At 35.2% G+C, this 14,890-nt stretch overlaps 1 protein-coding gene across 6 annotated transcripts in view; it reads right to left on the reverse strand.

Annotated features, from left to right (window-relative positions):
• The window catches only part of NLGN1 (neuroligin 1), a 931,345-nt gene that overhangs the window by 558,940 nt on the left and 357,515 nt on the right, over positions 1–14,890 (reverse strand). The gene's annotated exons all lie outside the window — the stretch shown is intronic.

Here is a 14,890-nt window from a genome sequence, read left to right on the forward strand (position 1 = left end):
GACTAAGTAGTGACTACTCAGCGGCCACCATGGAAGCGAGAAGGCAGTGGCATGACATATTTAAACTTCTGAGAGAGAAAAATTTCCAACCAAGAATACTTTATCCATCAAAACTCTCCTTCAAATTTGAGGGGGAGCTTAAATTTTTCACAGACAAACAAATGCTAATAAAAGACCTGCCCTACTGAACATACTAAAGAGAGCCCTACCAACAGAGAAACAAAGAAATGAGAGAGAGATATAGAGACTTTCAACAGACATATATAGAATATTACATTCCAGGTCACTGGGACACACGTTCTTCACTAGTGATCACGGATCTTTCTCTAGAATGGACTGTATGCGGGGACACAAAAACAAGCCTCAATAAAATAAAAAATGAAAAATGAATTTGTTCAAAGCACATTCTCTGACCACAATGGAATACAAATAGAAGTCAATAACCATCAGAGACTTGGAGAATTCACAAACACCTGAAAGATAAAAATGAGGGGGAGATGAAAACATTCCCGGATAATCAAAAGCTGAGGGACTTCATCACCAGTAGATCAGTCCTAAGCAGGCTGAAAGGAAGGGACACTAAACAATTGACTGAAACCACATGAAGAAATAAAGATTTCCAGTAAAGATCACATGGTAAATATAAAGACCAATACTACTGTATTGTTGATTTATAACTCCACTATTTACTTCCTACAGGATCTAAAATACATAAACTGTAATGATAAATCGGTGGTTTTGGACTCAATGTAAAATATGTAATTCTTAACAAGAACTACGTAAAGGTGGGGGAATGGAGGAGTATAGGAACACAGTTTACATGTCCTATTGAAGTTAAGTTGGTATCAAAGAAAAACAAGATTGTTACAGATGTAAGATGTTAAATTTAAGCCCCATGGTAAACACAAAGAAAGTATCAGAGAATATGACCAAAGAGATGAAAAGTAGAGTAGGGGTTCCAAGAAGTGGGGGAAGGGAAAATGGGGAGGTAAGAAATGAGAGTAGGGTTTCTGTTTGGGGTGCAGGGAAACTTCTAGAAATGGATGGTCAGAAGGTGATAGCATTGCAACATTCTAAATGTGATTAATCCCACTAATGGAATGCTAGGGAGGGGTGGAATAGGAAGATTTAGGTTATATATATCTTTCCACAATTGAAAAAAAGAAAAATAAGACAGTCTAAATAGATGACAATTAAATGCCAAGGATGATCCTGGATGGGATCTGAGGTTGGAGGAGAGGAGGCTCAAAGGGACACAGATGGGACACAAGAAAAAAAAAAAAAGGAAATAAAGAATGTAAGCTTTATATCAATGTTGAATTTCTTGAACTTCTTAGCTGCGTTTAATGAGATTGCATAAATAATGCTCTTGTCCATGGGAAAGGTATATGTGAATTATATTGTTTGTTCAAAGATATGTGCAGCTTGCTCTCATATGTTCAGAGGACATAGCAATAGATGATGGGTGTTAGGGAGGGAGGGAGGGAGAGAGGGAGAGAGGGAGGGAAAGAAAGAGACAGTGGTGTGGCAGGATCTTAAAGGTGATGGATCGGGGTATTGGGGGAGGGGGGTCGAGGTATGATGGAGTTCTATGTATGGGGTTTGTACTGTTTTTACAACTGTTCCTGTAAGATTGAACTTATTTCAAAATAAAATTTATTATTAAAAAAAAAAAAGAATCAGGAGTCCTTGAGAAACAGCACTGAACTAGAATTCTAGATATATTCTAGTAAATATTGCTTTAATATTCTACCAATAGAAATGCAAAATAGCAGGTGGCAACAATAGAATAATTAAAATATCCATATATCACCCCATGGCTTACAAAACTTTTTAAACCTATTAATTTTACAAAGAGCAAAGAAATTAGGATTCTTCATTGGTACTCAAGGTTTTAGATCAACTATCAATATCTGTGCATGCAACTTTGTACAAATCAACTCACCTCTTTGGGCTTAAGTTCTATATGTTTTATACTTGTGTAATTTTCTTATTTTCTGTTATTATTTTTAAATTATATATGAACTCCCTGAGGAGGATATGCTTACTCATTTTTATCCTAGTTATCAGGCATTTTCCTGGCATGCTCAACCATTGAATGGAAGATGGGTAAATGAGCAAATGTTTCTTCACCTGTAAAATAAAAACTGCTCAAAATCTCTCAGGATCCTACTGGCTTGAGAATCTTTATATAAGGTTTTACCATTTTCCAGAGATCCAGGAGGAGAATATATCTTCTAAACGTAATAGCATCTTTGGAACATAATAGAAACCTGGGGACAGTCATTAATTGCCTTGAGCCCTGAAAATTACAGATTCTGGATGAGGTAATTATAAACTTCAAGGCTACTGGATATTTTTCTAGTGTCCTATGGTGGAAATGCCACATTTAGCATTTCCAGTGGGGTGGGTGAGGGGAAGGAAGAGTGTAGCAGAAGTCAACCGTCTCTGGAAGCTTTTTGTAGATAGCTTACATCATGATCAGGAAGACTTCCCCTGTTCATTTATTGATTTGCAGTTGGGTGAGCCCATCTCCAAGTTCACCTTCTATTATTTGTGCCAAGCACTGGACTGATGGCTGTGAACACAAGATGCATGAGCCAAAGGCCCAGCTCTCAAATAGCTAAGAGCCCAGAGAGGCAGACAGCAACATGCATAGCATGTATTACTCCAGACACATGCATGAGTCATCAAAGAAGCACATGCTGAAAAGGTCGAAAGAGGCTCCTGACCTGAGCATTAGGTTATGAGGAGGAGTGTGACCGGCAGGACACACAGAGCACTAGTATGTATGTTTGGGAAGAATGCTGTGAGGTGAAGTGTGGGGCAGGAGACCAAGTAGTTTAGAATCACTTGAGCATAAAATATAACTCAAGCAATAGTGGATCATGACGGATGAGTCAAGTCAGGACCCCCTTATAAGTGTATAGATTCGGCTTTATCATGGAGGAAATGGTGAACCACTGAAGGTTTTTAGACAGTGGAGTTTCATGGTAGCTGTAATATTCTGGCAACTGTGGAGAAGATGGATCAAAGGGGGGGGAAAAGGCTCATTTTTAATGCCTGCAAACCTGTACCACCTAATTTAGGCTTTCTGGATGCAGAGGATTTTCCAATGGAGTGATGCAGACCTATCTAGGTCCTTTAAAATGTCAGTTTTAGTTTTGGTTTGCTTGTTTTGCTTTTGACTGGAATAGGAATTTAGTAACCTTGGGCACTTCAAGCTTATTGTGGTATATGTTTGATAAGCAAAAGGAAGAAAATTAATTAAAACAAATAATGCAATTTGGTAAGGGAGAGAGAGACAGAAAAATAGAAATTAATGTCAGTATCTTATTTTCTGAGTAATAACCATTGCTTAATGTAAGATTGAGCTGAGGGAATTTTGGATCCACTCTTATTTAGTTAACAATGGAACTATATTTATAAAAAAATATCATGATTTAATAAATTCACTGGGTAGTATAAACCAAACAATCAACTTCCCATGGAGAGGTCCTGAAGGGTCAGTATATTAAGCTGTCTAAATAATTCTCTAGGACTATTATTTTTCATTTCTTTGTGGTTAAAAATCAATCTGCCCCTCTTGTAAAAATCTTTATGCCCTCTAAAATTTTGTTCATCATTTCCTACATAAAAAAAATATTCTTTTATCCTAAGTACAAATTAACTATCTGTTTTCCATCACCCACTTATTCTCCAACATATATCAGACACAAATTATGTGCCAGGTACTGTGCTAGATTCTATCTTGTTGGAAGAAGCTATGAATTAATTTGGTCAAGTATAAGAAATTCCTTTAAAGTATTGCTTCAAGAACCAATTTTGTATTTCTCGTTCAGAGACTATTAAAAAACAAATACTTTTTATTGAAGGAAAACATGTCAGTCCCTTCTTTTGTTTTTCCACTTTATTAATTTATTTCCACATTATAATTACACATTAAACATTTACAGCTACTTATAATTGAAGTTTTAAAGTACCCTCTCAAGATAAACTATAATTACTATTTATTTTTTCTCATTAGTGGTCTAGAGAATGGCACACCAACGTGGAAGATAATTTTAGGGAGGGATTCAGTAGATAACTTTTAATCAGATTTTCAAAACCATTATTTATGTAAACATTTTTCATATTAACACATGAATTATTTAAGATACTGTCTATATAAGATGATAGCCATAAAGTACCTGTAAGTCCATATCCCTCCTTGATCCATAAACTTATTCCTAAATTACACAAATGAAGACTTTTTATTTCTATTTGCATATACCATATGATTCCCTTTACTTCTTTCAGTATCCACTGAGGCAAGTTCTCCTAACTTTACAACATGTGAATTTTTAGCTACAATATTACCATGACTCCTCAAGTTATTGAAATCAGCCATCCTGCTCTACTGATTGTGTGATTTGGCCTCTTTTTCCTTTTCCACCCATGTGAAATGGAGAAATAATTTTATAGGGCTTTTTTTTAAGGATTAGATGTCCTAATGTATGTAAGATGTCAAACATACACCTAACACGTAGTCAGTGTTCAATCAGTGGAAGATTCTACTACTGCTATTACTGCTAATAGGAAGAGGAGGAAGGAGAATACAGAAGAATGAGCAAAAGAATGAAGAAAAGAGGAAGAGAATAGAAAAAGAAAATAAAGAGGATTCTAAGTGTTTGCATGTGCATATATGTATGGTATATATGCATATATATGATTATATGCATGCAGTGATTTAGAAAATATAAGTTTCTTTCCCACCTTACTATACCACAAGATCCCTGAACATGATTGACCTCCAACAGATTTAAGACAGAGGAGATGGTTGGAGAGGGGAAAGGAATGGTAAAGGGTAGAAGGAGAGGGTAGATGAGTGTTTCCAAGCAAATAAATATGTATTGAAATAAAACTTGCTTTAAGGAAATGGCAGTCATTACACTTTTTTTATCTTAAATGAAACATATACTAAAAATGCAAGAATCAATTCCCCTTGTTATTCTTACTACACAAAAGAAGCTTAGGAATCTGCGTGGTACCAATGGTCGTTCCAAAAATCCAAGCGTTGAAAGGAATTGGACTGAGTTTAAAGATAGACTCGACCAATGGAGCGTATGGTTTGCAATGGCATGTAAAATTCCCTTGGGGAGGATGCCACTCCTACTAAGGGTGCTCACATCTCCTTTGAGTTCTAGGGAAAGGGGGAAAGGCACAGGAAGAAAGATTCCAATTTCAAAACAGGACACAAAGGATGTGATTTCTTTTGCACCTTCTGACCATACTGGTAAATTTTCCCTTTATTCCTGAGCATATTGTTTTACCATCTCTCCAGAAAGACTATCATTGGCTTCTCTCAATCTGCTTAGGCCACAATGTAGAAACAGCTCTTGTCTGTCTGCTCAATTACTTTTTATTATCAAGCTGATGGAACTTTCACATTGTTTTATATCTCAGGCAACATATCAATGTGTGTATCTTTCCTCACTAAATTAAAATTTCTCTGCTACCCAGCTTAATTTCATGAACCAGAAGGAATGCTATCCCTGAATAAACAACCTCTCCCAACACAAGTGTATACATACAGACACACCAATATGTACAATTTCTGGCACATGCCTTTTATTATCCATCTTCAAGTTCTAATGTTGGACATAAAGGTATTTTTTTCCTAATGAATAAGAAATAGAAATTATTCAAGAAGCATCTGATGGTATCCGTCTAGTGTTATAAAAGTAAAGCAAATGACTGCTGGATTCATTGACATAAAATAATAAAAATTATTTATTCTGGGAAAACTCTACTAAGATTTTTGTTAATAAATACATTTCTTGATAGATTGGAGAACTCTATATTTTTGTTTTCTATTCCTATTCAGAGAATTATATTTTAGAGTATAAAGAGAAACAGAAACCCTCTCATTCAACCACACTTTTCAAGACTGAATCCTTTCAATAACAATCCTATCAGGTAGTTTTCCAGATCATGCTAAATATGATCAATGGTATGAGGGTACTGAAATTTCTGGTACAGCACAATCTATTACTAGCAACTGTAACTCTAAGAAGTGAGCTGAAATATACTTCAGACTCCAACCCCTTGGAGCCACACAGATGAACGACGTACCTGTTCCACATGACAGCCCTTCAAATAGGTGAAGGTAGTTGTTTGGTGCCTTCTGCCTCTACTTTTTTGTTAAATCAGCAGCCAAACCTCAGAGAAGGTAGTATTTCATTCACCTGGTCACACCCCTCTGAACAGAGCATAGCCTGTCCAAGGCCCACTAGAGTGAATGAAAAACCTTAGGTAGGTCTAATCTGATGAGTATAATTATCACCCCTTTCTGTACATTGTAATTCTATTATGGCACTTAAGATTCTATTACTTTACTTGGTGGCCACATCATACTTTAACCCATTTTTATGACTCCTCTACTCCCATGTCAAAGTATTTTCCATCATGGTCTCCTGCTAAACAACTTCTCCCCATCCTGAACTGCAGAGTTGTTTGCTGGTTGGTTGGTTAGTTTGTTTGGTGGTGTTTGTTGTGAACCCATTGTGAGAAAATTACAATTTCACAGGCAACTTCGAACAGTGATCATGCCCAGTGAAAAGATTTAAAAGCAATAAATGAAGAGCACTTTATAATTCTTTAAAAGCAATCTCTGAGGTATTTGCTAGATTGTTGGACCCAGTAAAAGGTGGTAAAAGGTTTTCTTATAAATGTCTAGATATAAATGGTTATTTATCTCATAGAAAACTGAGCAATTGCGCTGCTTGATGCATAGAATGATAAATGCATGTGGGCTTGTTAATTTCTTTGACGTCTCTGACTCTGTTTCGCCATGTCTGAAGGCCTGTCTTCCTCTTTCATACCCTTCTTTTCTCCTTTCATTCTCTCTTCCTTCTGTTTTTGTATGTTCTCTCTTCATTTTTTTTTTTTTTTCTTCCTCATATCTCTTCTTTTACTTAAATCTCTAAATGGTGGAAGGGAGAAGTCCACTGGGGAGAAAATACAGAACAGAGTTGAAGGCATGGGGCAGTTCTAGTCTGTGTTACCTAATCTCACACTCTGCACACCCTGTATGCAAATAAAATGAGGAAATTCATAGTATCAAAATGCTTCACAGGTTTAGAGAAAAATTCACAATGAATGAGAAACTGAATAAGAGAATCTAAAAAAAAAAACATAAATGTCCCATACAAACAAAATTAAATTGGTAATCAAAAACAAACAAAAAACCTAAACCACAAATTTCTCTTAAGCATTTCCCAATTTTATTCAAAAGGGCACAGAATATCTTTGTCTTTTCTTATGCTATACCTTGCGCATTATCTGGCACATGGTATATACATTAATAAATATTGTTGACCAAAGAATAAATTCAATCAAACAAGGGAGTATGCATTTATTCATTGTAGTGGAGGTCAGGATGGAAAAACAAAAGGTGGGGAATTTTCCTTATATGTTGGCTGGGATAATACTCATTAGCAATCAACAGATCAACAGTTAATTTTCTCTGTCCTTGTCAGTATATGAGACGCAGGAAAAAAAATGATGCAAGTTTTCTGACCAAATGGCTTTAACAGCCTGGAGTAAGAGAGAGAAAGAAGTAAGCCTTCTACACCTTGTCCATTTCTCCAGTCATTAACTTACTATCATTCGTAGTGGGGGAGGCTGCACTCTGGAACAGTACGAAACTGCATGCCTCATGCCTGGTAATAATTTGTGTGTGTGCGCACACGTGTGTATGTGTATGTGAAATACAAATTTACGCATTCCTATTGTTTGGAGAATTGACATGCCCTGGAATATCATAAGATCATTACTTGGAATTTGTTTTAATGAGGTTAACCCTGTGCCGGTTTGAATGTATTGTGTCCCCCAAATGCCATTATCTTTGTGGTCTTGTTGGACAGACGTTTTTGATGCTGGTTAGATTTGCTTGGAATGTGCCCCACTCAGCTGTGGGTAATAATTTTGATGAGATGTTCCCATGGAGGTATGGCCCCACCCATTCGGGGTGGGCCTTGATCAGTGGAGCCATATAAATGAACTGACTGAGAGAGAGAAAACTCAGTGAGTGCATCTGGGAGTGATGTTTTGAAGAGGAGCAAGCTTGCTAGAGAGGAACGTCCTGGGAGAAAGCCGTTTTGAGGCCGGAGCTTTGGAGCAGATGCCGGCTGCCTTCCTAGCTAGCAGAGGTTTTCCGGACGCCATTGGCCATCCTCCGGTGAAGGTACCCGATTGCTGGTGTGTTACCTTGGACGCTTTGTGGCCTTAAGACTGTAACTGTTTAGCAAAATAAACCCCCGTTTTATAAAAGCCTATCCATCTCTGGTGTTTTGCATTCTGCAGCATTAGCAAACTAGGACAACCCTTTACCTTCGTTTCCTTTTTTATGTTTCCTAACATGCTCCAGCTCCACCCCAATCTTTATGCTACTCTTGGCAGCATGAAAATGAATGAATAAGCAGCTTCTTTTCAATGTCTAAGTTACTCTCTTGTAGTGAGCTAAGCACTTAAATAAATTTCAGGCCACTTGGGTACTATTCAGAGTAATGGTTTATAACAGTTAATAATGTATAACATAACTGGAGAATGCCTTAGGCAGGCTCTTTGTGTAGTAAACATAATAAAACAGTTTCTTTTAGTATCAATTAGAAGTAACATTTTCCCCCCACCATTAGGACATAGTAAATGAAGAAAAAGATCACTTGAGTTGCATGTTTTATGTATATCTAAGTATATTCCATCTCATTTAGATTTTAATCACTCAAATACTTTATTTTTTACTTCTTTTTATTTATTTTCATTTTCAAAGGTACAAATGTTTATTTTATTATCACTTTTATGATGGATTCCATGTTTAGCAACAAACTGTTATAGTCGATTGTCTTTCATTTCATTTTATTTTTTTAAAGTGCCTCATTACCATGGAAGGCAATATAGAACCAGCACATATGTTTATGAGAGAATATGATTCTTCAGGGTCTATCTTCAATTCTCTCTTTCTGTTATTTCTCTTCTTGTCAAGGGAGTCACTTCTCTGTCTCTCTCCTCTCAGCTCAGGACCACTCAAGCTGCCCCTGGCTGCTTTCCTGTCCTATAGCAAATAAATGAAATAATCAGGGTTGGGCCAGAATGATGCCTCAATATTACTGAATAGTACTAAAATTATTAGCTGGCAATTGGATGTGCATCCCCTGCAATCTGCTCTAAGACCTCAGCTATTTTCTTGCATTATTTCTCTTTTTTGAACTCTGAGGAGATGTTCCTGTTGGCCCATTGCCAATATTTCACTGAAGACTTTGATATTAGGATTAATTGACCTTAGCTTGTTTATTAATTTAGTCTTATGTTACTGATTTGCCACTAGTAAAAGGTCTCCATTCTCCATCATAATTGAGAAGCTGAAACCAGAAAAGGAAGGTAACTGGGAACGAAAAGAGCCCCCAATGCATACAATAGTGGCCAAGGTCTTATTTCTCATTTTGCTAATTTTGAAATAACTAGGCTTAAGGAATAGATATTTCTGTAGGAAATTCATGTCATTAGAGAAGAAGAAGTCTATTAAAACATTAGTGGAGGTCTCCCAACCTCAGAAATATTATGATCTATTTAAGAATAGGAGGTAGAAATCTCAGAAAGCCCTGCCCAAATTGAACTAAATATCCATATTCAAAAGGCAGCAGTGTTCCATAAACCTTGTCAATCCACCTGTCTCATCAGAAGCCCTCAGCTTTTGCCCTAATTCAACTCCACTTTTAATTTACATTTGATTGTTGACACTGGGCTTTCTGACATTTTATCATCTACTCCCTATTCATTGGTCATAGCCACAAAGACAATTTATCTGACCAACCATTCCTCAGTATATGAAAAGTCTGCCAGCCACCAGAGACAGCTTCTCTCTCTCTGTAGTATAAGAGAAAATAATGAGTCACTCCAGTGAGCTTTGAACACTCTACTGTTGCAAGCAGATAAAGTTGGTTTTTCACAAGGACTACATCTCAGTATATTTTATAGTTACATGCCAATTTGAGTATTAAAAATTATTCCACACTAGCTTACATGCTGAATATAGAGAAAAAATTATAGCCAACAAAAGGGCAAGACTGAGTCAGCTTTCAACACTTCTAAGTGTACTGCACAAAACAGCTCAAAATGAAGCAGAATTTTCTGTTTTATTTTACCCAGAGGCTACTACAAACAATTCTTCTACAAATTGTTACAGGCCCAGAGTTAAAGCTGCATGGTTTTAGGTAGCTCCAGGTAAACATCTGTTAATTACTCTATTTTGCTGACTTGACTATCATGGTTTGTATCATGCCAACACATTAATGAGCTAGATATTTTAGTTGTTATAAGCATGTTTGTTTTATTGTATCAGAGCAAAATCTGTATCTCAAAAGCTGTGATTAAGGAAAAAACAATAACAAATTGCCTTTTATATGCTTTTCTTTGGTTTGGTTTAATTTTGTCAAAGTTTCCTGAATCTGGTAGACCTAAGAACTTATCTATGTCATTCATAATTTTAATAAGTGGAAAATGTTACTAAATAAAACTAAATAAAGTGTACTATGGTATTTCATGTTCCACTGGTATAATGAATATTTGTAGAAAGGGATAATCTAGATTTATGCATAAATGAATAAAACAATAAGAGATTTACATAAAATTACTTCGTGGTTTAACTCCATTCAAGGGTAACAAGAACCTCTGAAGTAAAAACAGGAATAAGAAAACCTGCCACATCTTGACCAGAATCACGGTCCCTGTAGGTTTCTAAAATTGTATGAAACTAATCATGAATTCAAAATTTGTATGTAATCATAGTTATAGTCAATCAATAACTGTATCACAAGTTTTTATATTACTCAAGAAATTGTGGAGGGCACAAGATAATTAAACATGGATTTTCCCTTAAGGATTATACAATAAAACAGAGGGGCCATGTATATAAGCAACTATAATTCAAAGTAGGAAGAGGTAATTGCCTTTAAAAGTAAAAACAAAGTGCTATGGGGCTCCATATCAGGGAAACTAGAACTTCCAACAAGTGCAGAGAAGATTTACATGAAAGTAACATTTTAAAGCCATTGGCAGAGAAGCACATATAGCTCAGAAATAGATTATAGTAAATAATGGAATATAATGGCTAGCTAAGGAGGTATTTTCAATTGATTTGAGAAGAATTGTCTAATTAGTAATGGATGCTACAAACTAATCCATTGGAAAGAAATATTGTTGCATCCTTTGCTCATCCAATTCCGTTGATAACAGATGTAATTATTAAAACATTAATAATCTTAGAAGCCTACTTAGGTAGATTTTATGTACAACCTAGATAGTGGGAGTCCATTGAAAAACACGACAGAGAACATAGCAGCTATGATACAAAAGATCATCATATTTACGTGTAAATATTTAAAATTTGCATATGGAAAAATCTAACTGAAGTAGTTAATAAAAAGGTCATAGACTAGAAAACAAATATTTTTCATGCAAATAAAAAGTGTTATATTTAATATATTAGAAGCTTAAAAATTGATAATAAAAAGCCTGATATCATAGTAAAAAAAGGGGCCAAAGGACAATACAGAGCAAATCTGAATGACAAACAGACATATGGAAATATGACGAACCACCTCAGGTACTGAGGGAAATGCACATGAACGTAATCATTAGGTATGGATCCTCCCCCCCCCATAAATGTGTATATGGTCAAAAGAGTTATAATGCCTAACATACACCCCATAGAATAGAGTACTCTCATACACTGCCTAAACTGTTTACTATCACAAACTTTTCAGAAAACAATGTGGAAGCATATGTTCAAATTAAAAAACACAAATATCAGTGATTCCACTCCCACAGAGTTAAAATCATACTTGTATATGGATATTCATTGATGCACTATTTTAGGAACAAAATCTAGGGAAAAAAAAGTGAATGCTCCTCAATAAGGAAATGGTTGAATAAACTGTATCTTATTTCTGTTGAAAAATATTATGAAGTTATTAAAAAGAATGAATTAAATATCTATCAACTAATGTGGAGAGATTACTGTATTGAGTTGTTAAGAACAAGCAAGATGCAGAGAAGTCTGGATAAAGTAGTCCTGCTTTTTCAGCCAAAGACTCAAAACCTGTGTGTGTATATTTACAGGAAATTAAAGAATGGAGAAGAATGTGTATTAGAAAGTTATAATTGAGATCCTGGGGTGTGTGTGAAAAAACAAATGGTATAAGAGGGGAAGACAATGTGAAAGATAAAAGAAAAATAAAACACAATACTTGAGGGCTGAACATCGAGAAAGAACATAAGAGCAAAACTAAGGACTCATCAGTACAGATATTAAAGCAGGAGAAATCCCGGCACCAATGGGACCCCTGGTCTGAGAGCCACAGGAAAGGGTCTACAGCTCTCTCAGAAGTTATCCTTTAGCCACGCTGATCAAGAGTTATTACCCGTTCCTAGGAAGGAAAGATTGAGGGCTGACATAAGAACCTGCAATGCTGTCATGTGTTTAGCTGTGTACAACTGGGCATAATAACTGTTTAGTTATCTTTTTTATTTTAACTTTACAATTGAGCTGATCTTGAAGGATAGGTAAAATCATTACAAATATCAATGAAGGAAGAGGGCATTTTCGGTGGAATAAAGTTAATTTCTTTAGGTGACAGCATAGGGATGTATTACAAGAGAGCAGGGGAGACATCTTTGGAAAGATTCATTTGAAGACTAATTTTGGGAAAGACTTTTAATGGCCGTCTAAGGAGTTTGGACTTTCTCTTGTAGGCTGCAAAGTACTGCAGCTGGTATATTATTAGGAAAGTCACAAGATCAGATGGATGGCAGTTAGGAGCAAAGAGTAGCAAGGTGAGAATTTTAATTTCAGATAATATTTTATTTTTATTGACATGGGTTAAATGTTTTCAGTAGACGAATATTATTTTTTTTTGAAAACACATATAATTAGAGAAACTAATATAATGAATTCCCATATATCCATTACCCAAATTTGATAAAGATTTTGCCACTCATACCATGTTTCCTTATTTTCTTTATTTGTTATGAAGTATTTTAAAGCAAGTTCCAGCTATCAATTCATACAGAAACACTTCAGTTGTACTTTTGAAGTGGATGGGCTTTTACTTACATAATCACGAGACCACTTTCACACCTAATAAAATTAGCAATAATTCCTTGGTATTGTCTAACAACCAGACCATTTTCAAATTTGTCTCCAAAATGCTATTTTTCTAGTTTTGTTTGAATCAGGATGTAATCAGTGAATATACAATGCTTTTGGTTGCCACATATCTTAAATTTGTTTTAATCTAAGCTTTCTCTCACAATGATGCATTTTTCCTATTATTAGCTTACCCAAGAAACTGAGTCATTTTTTTTTGTACAATGCCCTATATGTATCTTAAATATACCTGTTTTATTTTTATATTGTCATTTAATTTGCTCCAAAATCACCTGTATTTCATGTAAACTAGCAGTTAAATCTAAAGACTTGATTAGATTCAGGTGCAACATTTTTGTTTGTTGCAAGAAAGTTTCATAGGCAATTTTGTGTACTGTATTTTCCAATCTGTCAGGATAAGTGTCACATACCGTTGGGTTACCCTACTCTTAGTGATGCTAAGATTGAACAGTGGGTCAAAATGGTGACACCTGATCCCTCTATCCCGATTCCCCATCAACTTTTCTTCCATTGGTTTCATACACTGGTGATTTTGCCTGAATCAGTGACTTCATTGGTTATTGAAAAACATTGATTTTCTTTCTTGGTCATATCACCTATAATTTATATACAGAATTATTCTGTAACGAAGACCTTTTTCTCATCAACTCTAAATGCTTAATTCTATTCTTTTAATTAACAATTTTTGAAGGAAGGAATTGGAGTTCTAGTTACCACCAATAAGCTTGTATTTATTGCTGTTTTACTTCTGTTTTTTGGCTTTCTCTTTCTTAATATCATTGTAAACTCTTCAATTTTAGACATATTTCAAGTGCTTGTATCCACTACAGTCTTTCTTTTTGACACTCAAAAATCGTTGGCCATAGAATCCCCTTCAGGTTTCTCTGTCCTTTTGACTTAACTTTATTAATATTTGATGGCATCTTTGCTTTCTGGTGTAATAAACGTCCCTCACTCTTTTTGTACATTTCTTGACTTAGATCTGGAATCAGCCATTCTTCAAAGAAGCTTTGGCCTCCTATTAATAGAAAATGGCATTCAAGGACCACAGTTTTTATGCTTATTGCTCCTGTGATGTCTTTATTTCTAGGGCTTTTCAGTGCAAAGAGCTAAAATGTGTGTGTGTGCGTGTGTGTGTGTGTGTGTGTGTGTGTGTGTGTGTGGAGAGAGAGAGTTCATATTTCTAATTTTGTGGATCTTTTCACTGAAGAGATAACTTTTTTACTTTTTATACTTGCATTTTATTTCTCCTATGTTAAATATTTTGCTTCATGTCAACATTAGTTAATAAATGCGATTTTTTTTTCTTTTCAGAATTAGGATATTTATGTTTTTGAAAAGAAAAATATCATTAAGTTCTTATTGGTGTCTATAACTCAAAATTAACCAAGGATTTTATACATAGCTTCTTTGATTTTTATACTTGTACCACTTTTCTTTTAGACTAAAATTCTTGGATCCTACAACATGAATGCAATTTCCTATTTGTTTGATCTTAAAAGATTTGTAAATGTGAGTATGTATAATCTCAAAACATTAATTCAGATGTTACTAACAGTAAGGTTTCTGAATGAAGTTTAAGATTGCAACATAGCTCTATTTGTCGAAAATAATTTTGAATGAATAAAACTAAAAATGCCCTCATCATTAGTATGACATTTTACCAATGGATAGTATTGAACT

Source organism: Choloepus didactylus, chromosome 1 (genome assembly GCF_015220235.1).
Source record: "Choloepus didactylus isolate mChoDid1 chromosome 1, mChoDid1.pri, whole genome shotgun sequence".
Taxonomy (NCBI): domain Eukaryota; kingdom Metazoa; phylum Chordata; class Mammalia; order Pilosa; family Megalonychidae; genus Choloepus; species Choloepus didactylus.